This window comes from Neofelis nebulosa, chromosome 8 (genome assembly GCF_028018385.1).
Source record: "Neofelis nebulosa isolate mNeoNeb1 chromosome 8, mNeoNeb1.pri, whole genome shotgun sequence".
In the NCBI taxonomy this organism is placed as follows: domain Eukaryota; kingdom Metazoa; phylum Chordata; class Mammalia; order Carnivora; family Felidae; genus Neofelis; species Neofelis nebulosa.
In genome coordinates this window covers 139,009,520-139,029,348 of record NC_080789.1, presented here as the reverse complement: position 1 = coordinate 139,029,348, position 19,829 = coordinate 139,009,520, and the positions used below count along the sequence as shown (strand labels likewise).

At 44.3% G+C, this 19,829-nt stretch overlaps 1 long non-coding RNA gene across 2 annotated transcripts; it reads left to right on the top strand.

The window, feature by feature from the left end:
- Positions 1-239: 239 nt before the first annotated feature.
- LOC131483659 (uncharacterized) lies at positions 240-15,713 on the top strand. 2 transcript variants are annotated; one of them, XR_009247842.1, is made up of 3 exons: positions 240-999; positions 10,531-10,744; positions 13,890-15,713. It is a non-coding gene; the product is annotated as an uncharacterized LOC131483659 (long non-coding RNA). The 2 variants fall into 2 exon arrangements; XR_009247841.1 differs by lacking the exon at positions 240-999 and having other exon boundaries at positions 10,394-10,744.
- The last annotated feature ends 4,116 nt before the right edge of the window (positions 15,714-19,829 follow it).

The window sequence follows — 19,829 nt, the reverse complement described above, 5'->3', positions numbered from 1 at the left end:
AAGTACGAACGGAACAGGCTGAGCAAACTCGCACTGCACTCTAACAGGTTCCTCATGTCCCGGGAGGCAGGAGACGAATCTCGGTTACCTGCCTTCCGTCTTGCCGCAGAGACTGTCCCCGACCCCAGCACGGGCTCCATCCACACACAAAATAGGGGCTTATGACCCCCCCCCCCACCCCCAGTTCAGAGGAAGGGCAGGTCGCCCGTGACCTACTCGCAACACTTCTGGGGTCTCATGATCCCCGGTGCTTGAGTCCGCCGGGGACGGCCACGAGACACACACGTGGAGGCGACGTGACAACCCAGAGGAGCTATTTCTAAACGTGTGACTTTTTTGGCTGCCGGTCACGTTCCTGTGCTTCGTCTTGCTTGGCTCTGGGACCAGAGCGCTGACCACGCAGGGGAAAAGTTGTCTCCACTGGGAGCCGTGGCTGTGGTTCTGGAGTGGCTTACCCCAGGAGCACGGTCAGGAGGTGCTGCGGGACACTGCTCTCCTCCGTCAGGAGCCACAGAAAAGCCAAGGGAAAAAACCCGTCTCGTGGTTTGTATCTGTAGGGCTGCCTTCAGATCTGCCACTCAGCTTGCCTTCACGCCAGCCCGGAACGGCGCGGGACACACACAAACCCGAATCAGGGAGTTCTTTTCCTTGGCAGAGGGACCTTGGCTCGACTGCCACAGAGAACATTCTGGAGCTGAGAGACGATTTCATAGCCAGCTTATCCATCCACATACTTGGAAAGAGACTGTGGTTAACACATCACACTTGCTTTTCCTTTGTTGTAGTAACTGTACATATGAAAACCGTTTTTTTCCCCCCAACTGAACTTGTGGGCACTGCGTAGAGGCATAGGGGTCGAATGTTTGCATTATGGCTGTGGATTTTCATACTGTGATGGAACAGCAAGGTGACACAGCCACTCTGTCCACACCCCATTCCACGTCTCTCGATGGCAGAGGAGCCAGCACAAGTTGAAAGCGAGACTTAGGACCCACACCAGTAAGTCAGGGTGGAAATCTAGAACCGCGTCTTAGACACAGATGGTGACTGTAACACGCAAGTGCTCCATTTTCTTTTTTTTTTCTTAATTGATAATTACGTTCTACAGCTGTTTTAGATTTGCAGAAAAGTTGAGTGGAAACTGCAGAGTTCCCATTCGACCCTTCTTTCCCTGCCACTATCCCTCTGTTATTAACATCTTGTATTAATGTGGTAAACGTGGAATAGCTGATGAGTCAAAATTATTATTTTTAACAGAATCTGAGCATAGTTATAGAAGCACAGTGGTCATATAATATTATATTCATTTCAAGTGTAGAGCAGTGATTCGATAATTCTAAACGTTACAAATGCTCACCACAATAACTCTACTTGCCATCTGCCACCATACATTGTGATTAAAATATTATTATTATTATTATTTTTAATGTGTATTTATTTTTGAGAGAGAGAGAGAGAGAGACAGAGCATGAGTGGAGGAGAGGCAGACAGAGAGGGAGACACAGAATTCGAAGCAGGCTCGAGGCCCCGAGTTGTCAGCACAGAGCCCGATGCAGGGTTCGAACTCATGAACCAGGAGAATGTGACCTGAGCCAAAGTTGGACGCTTAACTGACTGAGCCACCCAGGTGCCCCTGTTATTACAATATTATTTATTGTATTTCCTATGTTGTACTTTTAATTCCTGTGACTTATTTATTTTATAAGTGGAAGTTTGTATGTCTTTATCCCCTTCACCAATTCTGCCCATCCCTTCGACCCCTCTGCTCTGGTAAACAGCAGTCTCTTCTCTGTATCTATGAGTCTGTTTCTGGGTTTTATTTTGTTTTTTGTTTTTTCATTTCTTTTGTTTTTTTTTTTTTAGAGTCCACATGAAAGTGAAATCACAGAATATCTGTCTTTTCTGTATGACTTATTTCACTTAGCATTGTACTCTCTAGCTCCATCCATGTTGCCACAAATTTCAAGATTTCGTATTTTTTATGGCTAATATTCCATTTTATATGTACACCACATCTTCTTTATGCATTCATCTATCAGTGGACACGTGAACTGCTTCCATACCTTTGTTATTGTAAATAATGCCGCGAGAAACATAGGGGTGCACATATTTCTTTGAATTAGTGTTTTTGTTTTTTTCAGGTAAGTACCCAGAAGAGGGATTGCTGGGTTGCATGGTATTTCCATTTTTAATATTTTGAGGAACCTCTCTGCTGTGTTCCAGAGCAGCTGCACCGATTTATGTTCTCAACAGGTGCAGGAGGGTTCCTTTCTTTCCTCATCCCCACCAACACTTGTATTCCTCATCTTCTTTATTGTAGGCATTCTAACAGGTATAAGGTGATGTCTCGTTGTAATTTTGATTTGCATGTCCCTGATGATAAATGACGCTGAGCATCTTTTCATGTGTCTGTTGGCCATCTGGATTTCTTATTGGGAGAAATGTCTATTCAGGTCTTCTGCCCATTTTTAGATTGATGATTTGTCTTTTTGATACTGAGTTGTATGAGTTCTTTATATATTTTGGATATTACCCCTTTATGGGACATATTATTTGCAAATACCTTCTCCCATTAAGTAGGTTGCCTTTTCATTTTGTGGATGGTTTCACTGTGCGGAAGTTTTCCAGTTTGATGTGGTCCCAATGGCTTATTTCTGCCTTTGTTTCCCTTGCCTCGGGACACGTATCTAGAGAAATACTAATAAGGCTGATGTCCAATAATTTACTGCCTATGTTTTCTTCTCAGGGTGTTATGCTTTCAGGTCTTACATTTAAGCCCTTAAATCCATTTTGAGTTTATTTTTGTGTGTGGTGCAACAAGGTGGTTCAGTTCCATCCTTTTGCAGCTAGCTGTACAGTTTTTCCAGCATCATTTGTTGAAGAGGCTGTCTTTTCCCCACTGTATAGTCTTGCTTCCTTTGTCGTAGATTAATTGACCACATAAGCATGGGTTTATTTCTGGGCTCTCTGTTCTGTTCCATTGATCTATGTGTCTAATTTCGTGCCAGGAGAGCCAGTATTATTGATGATACATTGCTATGAACCGAAGTCCACAGTTTATATTAGGATTTACTCTATGTTGTGTAGTCTATAGGTCTTGAGGAGTGTATTCACCACTGCAGTATCTACAGTGTATTTTCTCTGTCCTAAAGATGCTCTGTGCTTCACCTGTTTATTCCTCCACATCCCCGCAAGCCAGGCAACCACTGTTCTGTCTCCTGTCTCTAGAGTTTGCTTTCCATTTTCTCAGTGACAAATGGACCCTGTTCCTTCCACTTCCGTGACCTCCCATCCTCTCCTCCTTGTGGGCTGCTGTCTTACTCATGCTCTCTCCTCACTCCCCCCACCCCCCCCCCATCTGTATGGGAAACTATAGGCTCTGTCTCTTGCTTCTATCTTTCAGACCCAGTTGCAGATGTGGTAATCATCTCAACACAGAAATGTTCCCATGTTTCTTTCCTCTTCAGGGATCTCCAGTTGTGTGACTCTTGTCCCCAAAGAAAGCTAGAGGCTTTCCAAGGACCAAGGAGACACGAGGTATCACGTTTCTGCAAGCTGCTTCCCTCTTCTCTCTTACTTCCCGGGGCCTCCATCGTCCGCCCTGCCCTTGGCCCTACAGGCAGTTCAAGTTTGGCCACGCAAGCGAGTCAAAATTCATCAAAGGGAAACATTTTCCTGCTCGTTGGGTCAGCTCCTGGTTGGTGTGTGAGCCTCGTCAGCTGCTGTAACAAGCAGACACTGAGGGTTCGGTGGCTGAATACGGTCGACGTTCCTTCCTTCCTCACGAAGACGTCAGGTTGGCATTCCTGGTTGTCAGGAAGCCTCGTGAGGTTCGGGGAGCTCGTTCCGTTCCGTCTTCTGGCTCTGCCCCGTCATCTGCACGTTGTCGGTGAAACTGAGGAAGGAACCCAGAAAGACAGGCCCACTCTGTACGGCTGTGGCCCCCGTGACAAATACCGTGGTGGTCCCCAGCTCCGTGGTTAGAGCCATCACACGGCCACCTTGCCCTTGAAGGGAGGCTGGGAGACATCGTGTGACCATCTGCCCCGAAAAGAGAGGTAAACCAGGGTTTTTGTCTGAGCAGCCGCAGTGAATGTGGAGTGTTACAAGCCTATACAAGTAAAGAAAACTGAGACGAGGCCAATGTACGTAATCAAAAATAAAGACTACGGAGATGCTGGGAGATTGAGGTGGACGCTGACATTTCCACAAGCCGGTGGAGGACGAGAAGTGCGTGCGTCCGCTGCGGTGGGACGCGCAAGCTGGGCGGCGGGGCAGTGACGCTTCTTTGGTTGACCTGGTGGTCTTCGTACATAGCTCGTTCACTTTCCTGTAGGTATTTTTACTTCAGTAAAAAGGTTAAGAAACACACACCCAGTCACCTTATGTCAGACAGTTTCTCAAGTGTTTTATAACTAATTGAAATTTTCAGTTATATGCAGTATTACATATGTTATTGCTTCGAATATGTACCACAGCTATCCTGGGGCACATGACATGTCGCTTGTAATTCTGGTTACAAAGCATGCTGAGTCCCATGTTTGGATCCTCTTGATTTTCTCCTTATGTCCCCTCTTCTTACAATTTCTATTTTCCCCCTCTGGCTAATAAATACTTATTAATTTTAAACACCTTATTAAACATAATCCTCTTCATGAAGCCTGTTTTGACAGAATTGACCATTCTATCATTCATGCTGTTTGTGAGACAAAGCACATCTCCTGTTGAGTCCTACAGCATTTCAGTGAACTAATCTGACTTCATCCCCAAGCTGGGAAGCTCTTTTGATGGTAGAGATTATGCTTAATCATCTCTTTATCCCTGTTCCCCAGAAAACATAGTGAACACTTAAATAATTCTTTGTTGAGTGAACGCATAAATGTGTAACTGTGTGATAGGATTCTCGATTGTGATTCGGTGATTGTCATCTTTTACAGTAAAAACACATGGTTTTAAGACTATAGGGTACAGTCTAACACCACTTAAATATTTGACAAAATGAAGATATTCTGAGGTATCTGGTTAACGTTTCTAGTTTGGGTAAAGGAACAGGTTTCAAGGACTTGTCTCCTGAAGAATATTTTTGTGTCACCCGGTATCCATTTTCCTCTCCATTAGATATTTACGTGTGCATAACGTAAGTTCTGTTATGCAAATAGTGTAAATTAAAAAACACAACAGCCATTTTTGAGTTAGGAAAACCCAGACTTGAATCTCAGCTTTATTCACGCTCTGTGACTTTGGACAAGTACTTTCATTTAAGCCGTGGTTTATTCGTCAACAGAATAAAGAGTTTAATTCAACCATAATGATATTGTGCAGATTAATGAGGTCCGTTCTAAGCACTGACTCAGGAGATTCTCAATATATGTTAAGTGCTTACTCGTTTCTTCCATCTCCTTAAGAAAAGTTCTTAAGTTTATCATAAATATCTAATCGGGAAAACCTATGGCTGGCTATTTCTGTTCATCTTCCCTGTTTCTCTATTTTCAAGAAAAATACCCAACCTAAACGTCAAACTTAATTTATGCCACTAACTTGTTCAATTGGTGCTGGGGCTGGGCTGATGCAAACAGGATACTTTTCAGTCTTGTTTCATTTCCCAACTTCTGTTACACATTCCCGGGGGCCAATCATTTGAAAAGTGCCCCCAACACAAGCATGACTAAGGAATGGTACGCGTTACGTAGGGGACACTGGGTTCTGGCCCTTCGTTGCTGCCTGAGGTAAACGCAGCATCACAAAATGCACTGATTTAGTCAGGAAGGAGCAGCAGTGAACGTATTAATTGGTCAGCGCAAGAGACCCGAACAACAGCGCGATGGCAACAGCCTTTGCCCGTCCAGGCCCCCCAGTCCTCATCGCCAACAGGCTGTGTGCTTCCCACTGCTTTGTTGCCCCGTTGCACAGGGGCCTCCTTCCGAGGGCTGCCCTGGAAGAACCCAGAGTCCAGCCCCCACGGCCTCTCTCTCTGCACAGCCCCACCTCCAGGACTGATCCCCGGAGCACAGAAGCCCCTCCTCTGTCTCTAGCAGGAACACAGTCTGCAGGGCTGGGTCTCCCTGTGGGGTCACGTGGACCCTGCTGTTACACATCTCCCTCACTCCCTCACCGGTCGGTTTCTCCCAGAAGAATTTCTGTAATAAATATTTGCCCTAAACCCTCCTCATCCCAAGGGCTGCTTCTGGCAAGAGAGGAAAAGGGAAGAAGTAAGTCGAGGCACACAAGATCAGTGCAGGTGAAAAGAAGGGACAATGCAGGGGTCCGCACGAGGAAGGCAGATGGATGAAAGTCTAGAAGTCCTTTCGGGACTCCTGTCTCCCCCCCCCACCGTTTGGTGTACTGGGTGTGAAGCTGGGGGGTGGATGGAAGCTGGATTCTCATGAGCTGGTTATATAGAGTGTCCCACAGGGTAAAAAATGATCCTCCGGGCAGACGTTGGGAACCACAAATGGGTGTGGGCAAATGTTGAGCTCCTAGGTGAAAATCTCATGGCAGCACGGGCAACCCGGATGAAAAGCGTTACTTGATGTCAGGGTGGGGCTGGCTACCTCTGGTTTTCCAACAGACTTTTCAAAGGTAAGGGGATGTTTTGTTGTATAAATATTTATATCCCTCTGTGCTCGGCACACCTCGCGTATGAACGCTGCACAAGACCAGTTGAAATCATAGGATCTTAAGAATGGCCAGGGCACCTCTTTTTATAGAGTAACAACCCTTCCCTGGTGTGCTGGAAAACAACGTGTGTCTATAGGAGCTGAGCTGTGACCAAAGACATTACTTTCCTTCTTCTATTTTTAGAAGCACTGAAACCTACCCTCTGATTTCAAACCACACTTCGATTCTGACACATACAACAGCCATTTGATGGTAGGCATGGGTCTAGAAAGAATAAAATCTCCCTTTTGTGGTATAAAAGGTAAGTTTCATCTCTCAAGTGAGGGGGGAGGTAGGTCCGGGCAGGTGGATCTGAGGACACGCTTACGTGTGGTATATATGACATCCAGCAAGTACGGTCAGTGGCATCCGAGGTATGTTACAAACAAACAAACAAACAGAAACCCGAAGAGCAGCGACCCTGTGATATTTCTGCAAATAATGAGGGGCTGTGAAATATTTAAAATCATAGCACTGAAAATAAAAGTGTGCATTTATCTAAGAAGGCGGCTGTTTTATTATAAAAGGTTAAATAAATACTTTCGGTGATAGAAACTGCTAACAAGAATGTCTCTCAGGGAAAGGAAAATCATTCCACTTAATTGTGTTCCATTTCTGCCACTGGAGGTTCATTTTGGGGACACTCTCCGGGCTGAGTGTAGGGAAATCGATAGTGGATGCCTCTCCTTCACTCTGATGGATGTTAGTTGCCAAAGCTGAAATATTTTTAGTTTCAGGCCAGTTGCTCCTGGATCCAAAAGCCCTAATTGTTCATTTATCCACAGTCCTCTGGGTGATGCGAGGCCGGAACTGGTGGAGAGAGGCCTTCTGTCCCCGAGGAAGGTGTGGGACGCCCAGAAGCAAGGGAGTGGCCCGGGTGCGGATGAGACACAGCTGTCCCGTCATTGTGATTACGATTACGATTGTGAGTCCAGGAAGCTCCTCACCGAAGCACTGGTTTCACTCTTTTAAGAATAAACTCTTTCAGTTTGCCGACGTCCCTCGCCCGGGCATGCTGAAACACGCGAGTTACGCGTTTGCCTTGTTAAGTGCCACGCTGAGTAGTCGCTGAGGCCCTCCCTCCTGCGCGCCCCCTGCCCCCGGCCGTCAGAGCGGGGGTCTGCCTCACGAGATGTCACCGCGGCAGGGACCAAGTGCACAGCAGCAAATATTGTGGTTTCGCCTGATGCCCCAACTGTGCAAACAGATGACGGAAAGCGTCGTTCACAAGACAGAGAGGAGGTCAGAATCTGTCGGCGCAGACACTCCACGCGGCCACTGATACAGCGCACTTTCGTAGGGGCTTATTTACGGGAACCTATCATGAATCTTGGCAATTCGTAGCACGACGTTCCATGGAAAATTCCCTTCTCTGCTCAGACTAAACGCAAGACATACAGCGTTCACTTTTGATTAACGAAGGCCGTAAACACACCCCAACAGGTATAATACGGTAGTTTACAGCCGTGGCCTAAATTGGCAGATATGCTTTCTTCTTCATAAAACGAGAAGAGTGGGATAGGTTGGAAATCTTCGTGACTCTCGGCAGGACGGCTAGCTGGTAGCTGGCCGCGGCCACCGCAGGGACTGTCTCATTACCCACTTACCAGGATTTGGTCTCCTCCGGCATCATTTATTCATTACCTATACTGTGGCTTTGTAGGCTAGTCTATAAATACCTTTCTAATTTGAATTAAGATAATGTGCTATCTGTGCTTGTTAGATGTGGCAAAACGCAGCTTGTACTCACTTTAAATCTTACCAAGTCAGAGAGCAGTTTTGCATTCCAGATAGAGCTAAAAATATTCACCCATTAAAATAGTAATCATCATTAAAATTAGCTCACTGATTTTGCTGATTAATTTCTCGGTGACAAGTACGCTTTCTAAAAAGTTTCAATTAAACATTTTTTTTTTTTGAACAAAACTCGACTTTTAAAATCTAAACTATCTAGGAAGAAAGGGATAATTAAGGAAATAAAAATAGAAAATTTAAATCTACTGTAATTTGCACAGACTTTGTGAAGATTCGCTGTCAAAAACCAGAGGAAGGCAAAGCATGGAAACGGTTGTGGTGACTGGAATGTGGGACCGAGGCCCCTTCTTCACTTTGGGGGTGACGCACATGCCTTGGGAAAGTGCTGTGTTTTTGTCTGCACAGGAGTGCACTAGCGGGCATAGTAAGAGTGCAAGTGCTCAGAGCCACTCTCGTGACATTAAATGTTGACGTGCACGTGCTCGATTTTCATTTGCAACAGGCATGCGTCCAGTCCAGCAGAAGGCTGTAAATCTGTGACAGCATAAAGGGGCACTTGAAAGGCATGGATGAAACAAAGGCTTGTTATTGTTTGTTTTTTGTCTTTATTATCTTTATTTTAGTCACTATGTTTAGTTAATATTCCCATATTATATAGGGTTAAAGACATAAACAGGCTAAAATATTATTTTAATCAACCCTATAGAAAATGGTGTTTCCATTCAATCCTTTAGGCAAATCAACCCCTTACTGTCATCTTCAGAAAATAGGCTAATATAGATGCCTCTGGTTTTAAGTATATTAACTATGTTGAAACTAAAAAATGGGGCACGGGTGGTAAGACAGAAGGCTGCTGAGAAAGGTTCAGAATACAGGGATCAGGAGAAAGTTATAACGTGCACTTATGTTAAAAATAACGTATCATTCGGTACTAATTAAGGCGATAAAGTATTCCTTAGCTATGAACGTTTAACGTTTCATATTATTTATAACAGACACACATCACAAAATAATAGTGAAATCCAGTACGTCACGGATGACTATTGTATAGTAACGGCCACAGAAATATCTTCTGACACTTCTCAAATAATGCATCCCAGCAGCTCCAGAGGAAGACAGAGATTCACGCCAAAGCGATCTGGTGTCCAGCGGGTGAGAAACGTAGCGCTTAACCTAAGGGTATCCATGCTTCCATGAAAACACAGACACACATTTCTTTTCCGTTCAGAAGACACAGATAATGAGTAGTTCTCTATTTCTTGACTTTCAAATATTAAACTGTCACGGCATCCAGCCGCTTTTAATAATGTAACTCAGCCTCATCTTTTAGAGCTTTAGTGAGTTATTTTCCAGAATTTTTGAGAATATGTCATTTGAGGAACACACATCTTACTCTATAATCTCTTGAACATGTTTATTTCAAGAGATACTAGATCTAATACTCACAAAAGTTCTTTCATATCTTTGGTGACAGTATGTCTGAGGTGTTTGGGATCTCAGAAAAATAGACCATCTTGCTTATCTCCTGTAATTTGAATCGTAATTCCGGTCTGGCATCAGGTGGGATTCCATGAGTAATTATCACAATGAAATAATCTGTATGTGTGCGCGTGTGGATTAGTAGATACATAGACAGACAGACAGATAGATGGACATTCGAAGTACCTCAATTGCCATACATTTTCAAGTTTGGGCTCTTACTTACATCCAGAAATATATGAAAGTAGAGAGTCTGAACCACTTTAAATCGGTTATGTCCGTGGGTGGTATTTCCAGCTTTCACTTTTGCCTTCTTACAAATCATTTTCCCTTTAGTTTCTGATGTAATTCATAAAATACCAGTGTCCCTGGCCCTCCAAAGGCATCCCATCAGACTCAGACCCAAATCTAAAGCCTTGGCCACACCCCTCCCTCCCCCTGCGGCTTTCCCGCACTCACTGAGCCTCTGCCCTGGCCTGCACCCACCTCCTTCCCTTGTGCTTCACGTCCCTAAAAAGACCCACAAGATGGCAGGTTCTCAGTGGCCGCTGGGTAGAGAGATGGTCTACAAGTGGAAAAAGATTGACCTCTCTCCACCTGGGGTCTCACATCTCCCCTTGCCTCTCACTTCCTCCCTAGAACTGAGAAAGGGGAGGAGTGGTCCTGGCTCCTGCAATCAGTGCACACTCACCAGGGAATGAACGAGTAGGCCAGGAAACATGTCCTCCGGCTGTTGGTTAGACGTGCCCAACTGCCTTTCCATGTGCCCAGATATAAGCCATCGTGGAAGAATCAGCAAGAATTTGCTGCCAAGCTCAGAGATTTTCTCCCCAAGCAGAACTGGTGAGCTTGGGTAAGCACCTCCGAGAGCCCCCCCCCCCCCCGGGGCCCCGGGTACTTGCCAGGGGTGGGGCCGGTGACCAGGTTCATTGTCCTGGAGATCAGACACCATGGTGTCTGTTCTCATCACTTCCCTGGGGGAGGAGGGGATGGGGGGGAGGCAGGCAGAAGTAAATCAAGAGGTTGCCTCAGGACTTCTCACCACCCGGCAAAGGTTCGTGCCAGAGTGTGTAGAAGAATGGAGGTCATATTTAAGTTTTAAGTGTGCGTCTGGTGACACATTGAACCAGACGATTTATTAATTCAACAGGGATTTATTGAGCATTTTCTACATCCTGGGCATTGGCCTGGACACTGGGGATGTAAAAGTGAACACAATAGATGCCTTCACTGCTCTCACATGGTTTATATTCTTGTGGGCTGAGAAAGACAAAGACCATATACTAGAAATATGGGCAGCCTGGGCAAAGTGACAGCAGCAGGACTATGACGTCTTTTGAGCAGACACAGGGAAAGCAAGGGGGCAGTCCCTGCATACATCCGTGGGAAGCAATGATGATAGGCGCAAAGGCCCTGTCGTCACGGTGGGGCTGTGGGAGAGCGAGATGCTGGAGCTGTGTTAACGGGGTCACGTTTGCTGAAGGCTAAAGCACCCCAGGTACGTTCCCTTAGCAGCCAACAGAATGAGAGAGGGCCCATTTTCATACGCAGATGATTGCTCATGAGGTGAAATGGTAAGACTTACTGTTGCCGTCACACCTCACTAGCAGAAAAGTAAATGGCAACCAAATAATACAATTTCTGTTATTCTAACAGGGGCTTTTTAGAAAGTTACAGATCCGCCCGGGGGAATGTCAGAATGTCGGGTTCCAGAGATTGACAGTACAGGAGAATTCCAGGGTGACACTTCATAATAAAACCTAATATAGAAAGAGAGAAAACCTCATTCTCACCATATAAATTAAGGAGTGACGATTTACATTAAACACCTATTCACCGCATGACAAAAAGATTCTGTGTAAGAGCACTCCACGTAATGATTTTCCTCGGGAGCAGTTAAAGTCGGATGTGTCTCCTCCGGAGGAAACCAGAGTGGTGGCTCGATGTTCTCTGCCGTCTCTACCGAAATTCTGTCTGGTGTTAATTCACAAGCGTTGTGCAATACGATGGCGTACAATCCAATTCCTTTCTCAACTGTATTAAGCGGAGGGTACTCCGGGGATGACTGGAAGATACGGATGCAATTACTGGACTGTGTGCACGTGTGCGTGTGTGGGTGAAGCGTGTGACTGTGTGTGTGCATGCTGTGAAGTCCGAACGCCCCCGCGCTGGCACATGTGCATTCCAAGCCTGTGTCCTGGAGGGACAGAGTAACTTTCTTCCGAGAGAGTCTGGTTGCAGCATCCTGCAGGTGGGGCCACTTGGTACTTGTGTGCCAAGGACGGTGATTAGGTCGATGACAAATCTGGGTGTTGAGTAGAAAGAGCTTACTGATTAGTTTCTGGCATTGTTGCCCAGTTTTGGGGGTTTTTTTGTCTTTTGTTTTTTTTTTAAATGGGTTTTGCTCTTTTTGTGTGTTTCTGGATTAGCGAGTTCTGTCATGTACTTAGTTAAACCATGAAGGCTGCATTAAAATGAACCCATTCGAGTCTTGCCGGGATACGCGTGTGTGTTAGGATTCTACTCCCTCCGGGAAGTGGTCACTTGGCGGAAGAAAGAGGGAAAAGCTTCAAGGTGCTCTCCGTGGAGCACGGGCTCTGGATGTACTTTCTGTGCATTTTACAGGATCTTTCTGTAATTTCTCAGTGCTATGCCTCTGAAAAAAATGCCCAGGTCAGCACTCAGCACATGCCTCCGACTAGAATCTCCCTCACTAAATCTTGCTGTAATGGATGTGATTTAAAAATTAAAAAAAAAAAAAAAAAAAAAGGAAATGGAGAAGTCCTTAGTAAGTACCTGAGGAGAGCTGCATATGAATCTGAGCTCTTTGCCTCTCTCCAGGTTTCCTTTATGTCTGCTGAGTGCTTGAAACATTTCCAAGAATCTTGCCACCCTTTTACAAACTCTGTTTATGACGGCAGCTCCTGGGAATGAGTTATATTCTGTTCTCTGGGCTACTCAAATAAAAAGTGCTACCTACTCCATTTGGCTGTTTCAAGGAATTTAAGAAATATAAATAGGAGACTGGGATTTTGTGCCCTAATGAGTAAGCATTGAGAGAGAGGGAGTGTGTGTTCAATACCGTGAAGGGTGGATGCTAGGTCTTTCCTAAAAAGCCGTATTAAATAGGAAGGAAATGAATGTGGACGTTCCCAGTTCCCAGTGAGATTCCACTTTTAGAGAAAGTTGCTGTTACCTATCAGCTGGGATTTCAGACAGTTAAATGTCTGATTGGAGCACAATGATAATAAGAAGAAAGAAGCAAGCTAAAACAAAAAGAAGACAAGGACACAATGCAATGGAGACTAAGTTTGCAGGATTAAAATCCCAGTGTTTTGCCAGAATTTCCTCTGGGGAGACCTCTGTCGCAACAGACGGAAACCTGATTCTTCGTTGTTCAAACGGTAAAGCGGTATGTGCAAGACAAGTGGTCGTAAGCGAAGGTTACAGGTATAAGCTATGGCAGGATCTGGCATCTGCATTTCAGAGCAACCCCAGGGGCCGGGAACCCCAGCTGTATCCAACAGGCTGAGATGGAAAGAGGGTCAGGGGGTCCTCAGGGCTCGGGGTAGGGTGGTAAACTGAGTTCTCGTTGTGACGATGACACGATGACCAGCCATCGGTACCTGGCAACCTAACCGGATGGGACCTACCCCTCCATCCGCCTCTTCTTGACATTACCCGCTTCCACCTGCTGCATTTGCAGTAAGGGCTGACACTAGGAAGGACACAGGAAAGGCAGAGGGCCGGGGACCAGCGGCCCTTGCAGAAGGGAAGTGTGAGGGGCACGGAGCCCTGCCCCCCTCATGCAAGCGTGCTGCTCCGGAAGGTGGGTTCAGAGAGGACATTTAGGAGATACGTAACCAACACGTCTTCTAGGGCACAGGATGGCGTAGAGAATTCCATTTCCTTAGTTGAATAAGAGTCTAACTTGGGTTTAAAGAACGCATATAGAAAAATCTTATGGACGATGAATTATTTCACTCTTTTGTTTCCAGGTAACTCCTATCGTTGTATAGCAGGGAAACTCTACACACGCGTGTTGTGGACGGATGCTGATCACACGGCTTTACAGTAAACTTTCTCCCAGGGGCAGGAAGCAAGGAGGAAAACCACTCGGAGATCAGGCTAAGGCTGGCCCAAGATTTAGACCTGAGATGATCAGACTTCTGAGTGCACCTGCGACCGACCATGTCAGAACTATCACATCCTCCTCAACCCATGTGAGCACCGCCCTCTCGGAGTCACCCGCAGCAAGCTGGGACTGCCACGGGACTGAGGGCTCACGGACGTTGTGTGAACACATAGAAAGTTTTAGAAAATTCAGTTCTTTTAATGCTTCTTTTTCAGGTGATAAAATATCTAAAAATCGCAAACACACATTTGACTCTCTGTTAGCGATTACTAATGTTAGTGATTACTAATGATCCCTGGTTATAATGAGCGTGTGAATTTCTTTGAAATGAAATTCTCTGTTGCTTTTCTTTTTAACGAATCAATTTGTGATGGTTCTGGGATTATTTCAGACACGGAGGTATGAGGTATTTCTTCTCCCATGGGCGTCAGAGAATTTTATGGTGCCCCCCCAGCCCCAGCTCTGGAAAAGGCACCTAATGTTTCCCTGTTTCAGCTATATTTTGTAAAACTGTTAGCAATGTCTAAGATACGAGTGGGTGGAAAGGGGTGAGGATTATATAATGTTGCTATTTCCTTTAACTTTCTTTCATTGTATGTTTGCTGAATGAGTGTGAGTTTAGCACCAATAATTTGCACCCAGGACTGCAGATTGGGACGTGCTTGGCCCCAGTGACCGTCACAGCGAGAGGACTCCAACATTTGGGAAACGACAAATGTCTCATGTGCTTGGCTGCCCTAAGAGAATACCATAGCCTGCGACTTAAACAACAAATATTTATTTCTCACGGCTCTGGAGGCTGGAAGTCGAAGATCAGACAGCTGGCGGGTCTGGCTTCTTCTGAAGCCTATTTGGCTCACCAATGACCACCTTCTCCTCAAGTGTGTCCTCAAGTGGTGGGATGGGCAAGGGGGCTCTCTGGGTCTCTGTCACAAGAGCACTGCTCCCATCACAGGGGCTCCACCCTCATGACGTAATCACATCTCAAAGGACCCATCTCCTAACTTCACACTGGGGGCAGGTAGATCCCCATGGAGGAATTTGGATGGAGGGGAGACACAAACATTCAGTCCACAGCCATGAGAATTAGAGAGGCCAAGAACACGCAAAAGACAGAAAGTTCTGTGTGGGAAACTATCACTCGGCAAGAACTCATATAAATCCTGGGAACAATGACCTGTCAATGTGGATGGCAATGATAATTCTAGGTGGCAATGATAATTCTAAGAAGCAATGTGAACTTTAGTTTCCAGTTTTGCTGAAGTCAGGGGTTTTATTCAATTAAAAAAAAAAGTTCATCCATTGCATTTTGTGCCCACAGATGAAAGAGGAAATCGGCCTTTCTTTCAGGCACTCAGAGGGCACACATGCCCAGAACTGCACAAACTTCACCGGTGGTGACAATAATGGGGCCACTTTACATTTTACACAGGGTTGGGGTTTTCAGTATTCATGATAAAGTATGAGAAAGATATAGGAAATAATATAACAAAGTCCCAGATTTCTCAAGCCTTTACAGTTTGATATGCATGTTTCACACGTTTTTAAGAAATCATAATTTACTGGTGAGTTTGAAGTCCCTTGTCAAGCCTTTTCCTCAGAGATAACCAGCATCCTGAATTTGTCATCCCCTTCCTATTTTATGCTCTGGTTATGCACTGTTTTCATAAATACTATATTGAGTTGTTTTGTCTGTTTTTATCTATTTTCTCATTTAAGTATAATTAACAGACAGTGTTATATCAGTTTCAGGTCTAAAATATGATTCAACAGTTCCACACACTTCTCAGTGCCCACAGAAGCAAGCGTGCTCTGAATCCCCTTTATCTGTGTCACCCACACCCTCGCCCACCTCCCCTCTGGTGACCACCAGTTTGTGTTCCGGAGTTAAGAGTCTGTTTTTTGTCTCTTTTTTTCTTGTTGGTTCATTTGTTTTGTTTCTTAAATTCCACACATGAGTGAAATCATATGGTATGTGTCTTTCTCTGACTGACTGACTTCATTTAGCATGATACTCTCTAGATCCATCCATGTTGTTGCAAATGGCAAGATTTCATTCTTTTTCATGGCGAATATTCCATTGCGTGTGTGTATGTGTGTGCGTGTGTGCGTGTGTGTGTGTGTGTGTATATATATATATATGTATGTATATATATATGTATGTACGTATATATGTATGTATATATGTATGTGTGTATATATATGTATATATATATACACACATACATATATGTGTATATATATTTACACATATATCTATCTCTTTACACATTCATCTATCGATGGATACTTGGGTTGATTCCATATCTTGGCTATTGTAAATAATGCTGCAGTAAACACAGACGTATGTATCTTTTTGAATGAGCATTTTTGTTTTCTTTGGTAAATACCCAGTAGTAGAATTACTGGGTCATGTGGTAATTCTGTTTTCCATTTTTTGAGGACTCTCCCTATTGCTTTCTGCAGTGGCTGCATCAGTTTGCTTTCCCACCATCAGTGTGCGAGGGTTCTTTTTCCTCCACATCCTCGCCAACACTTGTTGTTTCTGCTGCTTTTGATTTTAACCATTTTGACAGGTATGAGGTGGTATCTCATTTTGCTTTTGATTTGCATGTCCCTGATGACAAGTGATGCTGAGCATCTTTTCATGTGTCCATTGGCCATCTGGATGTCTCCTTTGGAAGAATATCTATTCAGGTTCTCTGCCCACTTTTAATTGGGTTAAAATTATTTTATCTATTTTTAAATTTAAGCATTAGTGTGCTGTATATTCCATTGCTTAATAGCTTTTGTCACCAAGTTTTGGAGAATTTATTCTATAACATGAGCAATCTTTTTAATGGTACCCATACAACCATTAAAAACACCATACAGGTATTTTGCTGTATGAATCTTCCCCAGTTATTTGCCTGTTCTCCTATTATGCTCACGTGGACCGGTTCCAATCACAGTGCTCCTAGTAAAGGATTTCTTCCTCAGGCCAGCCTTTTTTAAGAGCAGGTGTCCAGAATTTGCTGACTTGTATGCAGTCTCCCTTCCAGTTCAGAAAGCAGGCAAATGCATGCTGAGCCCCACTCCACTAAGACAGCAGCATGGCCGAGCACACTTGCCCCTGCAGCCTTGGTCTTGGAAGGAGGAGCCAGAGGGAGCTCGGCACAACTCACATAACATGCGCAAGCATGAGTTGGTGTGATTCTTCTGGCAGCTTCCAATCAAAGGAGTCAAAAATGAAGGGATGGCCCATAGTTTTGTACCTGTGAAATCTCAAAAAATGTGTTTTTTTTTAAGCAACTGAGTTTATGCTCCGTTAAGATTTTTTTTTTTAAAGCAGTGTATTATATTGGCTGACTATATTTTAATGTGTTCAGTTAGCATTCAGGGAAGAATGAAATGCTCCTAGAAGGAAACACAAAGCTGGCTGCAGCAGCGTGGCAATGAGAATCGCACTGGACTGGGGGCCTCGGGCCACCCCCTGCCCTTCTGCTGCAACCTAGGCTCTGGCTCTGGGCTGGGCTTCCCCCCCACAAACACCCGACGGGCTCCTGTGTCCTCGTGTGGGTTACCTGCTCCCCCGGTTCCCGTCCTTCTCCGCTGGTCCCACCCTGCTTCCCACATGCTACTTGCTGGGCTATTTCCCCCCAGTCACCTTCCAACACTTCAGACATAGAAAAATTTCCGCTCTCACATTTCATTTCAGAAAGCTCTCTTATCTGATTGTTCCTCTCATCTTTTATTGGGTTCTGTCCTCATTTCAGAGAGGCAACATTTTATTGTATTTTTATGGATATTTATACATTTTTTGTAAGCACGATTTCTTCTGTTTCTTTTAAGGCTCTGTTGCCAGACGTTCCCTTTTACACAGTTTGCCTGTTTGTTTTCTTTCTAGAGGAAGCTTGAGGCTTTCCTCAGATACCTACAAATGTAATTACTCAGTTAAACTGAATGCCCATCTTGTATGTTACTGGATGCTGCGAAACTGTTCTCCAAGAGACTGTGCCAAGTCAGTGTCAGAAGCAGAGGAGACACCCTGTGACCACTCTCACCCCCTGGGGCTGGTCATCAGCAGGGACCAGGACACAACATGGCACCGCCATGCCTTCACGCTGACTTCCTTATGGCTCAGGGAATGAGCCTCGGACATTCAATGCCCCGGCTAACAGCTCCCTTTAACATCCTGTGTTTTATCGCATTCTTGACTGATGTACCTTAGCATTAAGAGTCTCCTCCTCGACTGCTTAAAATTTTAGAACTTTAATGTATACTTTTGGTCTTTCTTGGATAAGACATATTTTGCTTGGGGGGGGGATTTTTTTCACTCAAATAAAAATTTATGTATATATATACGTATACATATATATATACGTATATATGTATACGTATATATATATATGTACGTATACATATATATGCATACACACACACACACACGCACTTTTTTAATATAGCAATACGAACAGAGCACACTGTTGGATTAACAGATTTTCTTTTGCTTTTGTGTATAGAATTCATCATTTTAGATCTTTTGAAAGGAAATGTATGACGAGTTTCAGCAAAAGATCTTTTATTCTCTTATTTCTACTCTGCATAGATCTATTTATCCAGTTACATGAATGGGGAAGCCCTGTGCTACCACAGACTCATTCCAACTACACATGCTGGCACTTTCCGTCCTTATAAAATGTGAAATACTCTCATGGGAAAGCAGCAACATGCTTATTGGCATTTCTAAAGGGCAGCTGTACGAAAGAATATCTTTGCAGGACTATGTATGCTCATTTGAAAGACTAGCACTAATTAAGATGAATTCAATCCAATTTCCTTGAGAAAAATCTTCAGTGGTAAATTTTGAAAGATGAGAGAAGAATTTGTGTTATGTTAAAATAAAATGTGATTGAATTTTATCTAGATTTTTCACTTGGACCAAATCAGAAACATATGTATCATTATTCTCTTGTTGAGTCATATGGACACGCATATACATGCCAAAAGTATTCCATTAAAGGCTAACACTTAATTACCCAAATGGAGTACTATTTTTATCAGGCAATTCAATTATGCAATGATTTTCATTTTTATTGTCTAAATCATCTATTTCTGTGTGTGTATACATGTGTGTGTATATATACACACACACACACACACACACACATAGAGAGAGAGAGCGAGCTTTTGTTTATTACATTATCTATATTAATATCTGTTAAAGTTTAACTTGAGAAAGTGAAGAAATTATATTTGGTAATTATTGTGGGAAATTTATAGGAGAAAATGATTTTGTCAGTTTTGCTTTTTGTTTGCAGCTTGTTGGACATGTATTTTGTTGATTACCATAAAACCCAATGTGTGCATGTTTGTTGCTGTGAAACTGGAAGCAAAGTTTCCTCATGAGTATTCACTTCTGAAGACATTTCTGCTTTTCATAGGCTGCATGTAAGCGGACAAAGGAGTCTGGGGCGAGAGGTGGTCCACGGGGAACGGGTCACCGTGGAGGCATCCCTGACAGAGCTATGGGAATTGGTGGACCCGCTTGCCTGAACAAAAGCGTTCTCCACAATCGTCGAGATGCTTAAGTTTGCGATGGACTCAGCTGACTCCTAGCTCTGCCCAGCTTCCAGCTAAACCTCTGGGTGTGTCTGTGAGGGAGTTTCCAGATGCCACTGGCATGTGCATGGGTGGACAGAGCAAAGCAGATCAGCTTGCCCCAGCGTAGGGAGGGGAGGTTCATGCAATCTCTCCGGGGCCTGATGGGACAGAAGGAAGAGGAAAGTTGGATTGGCTCCTTCTGCCTGGCTGTTGAGCTGGG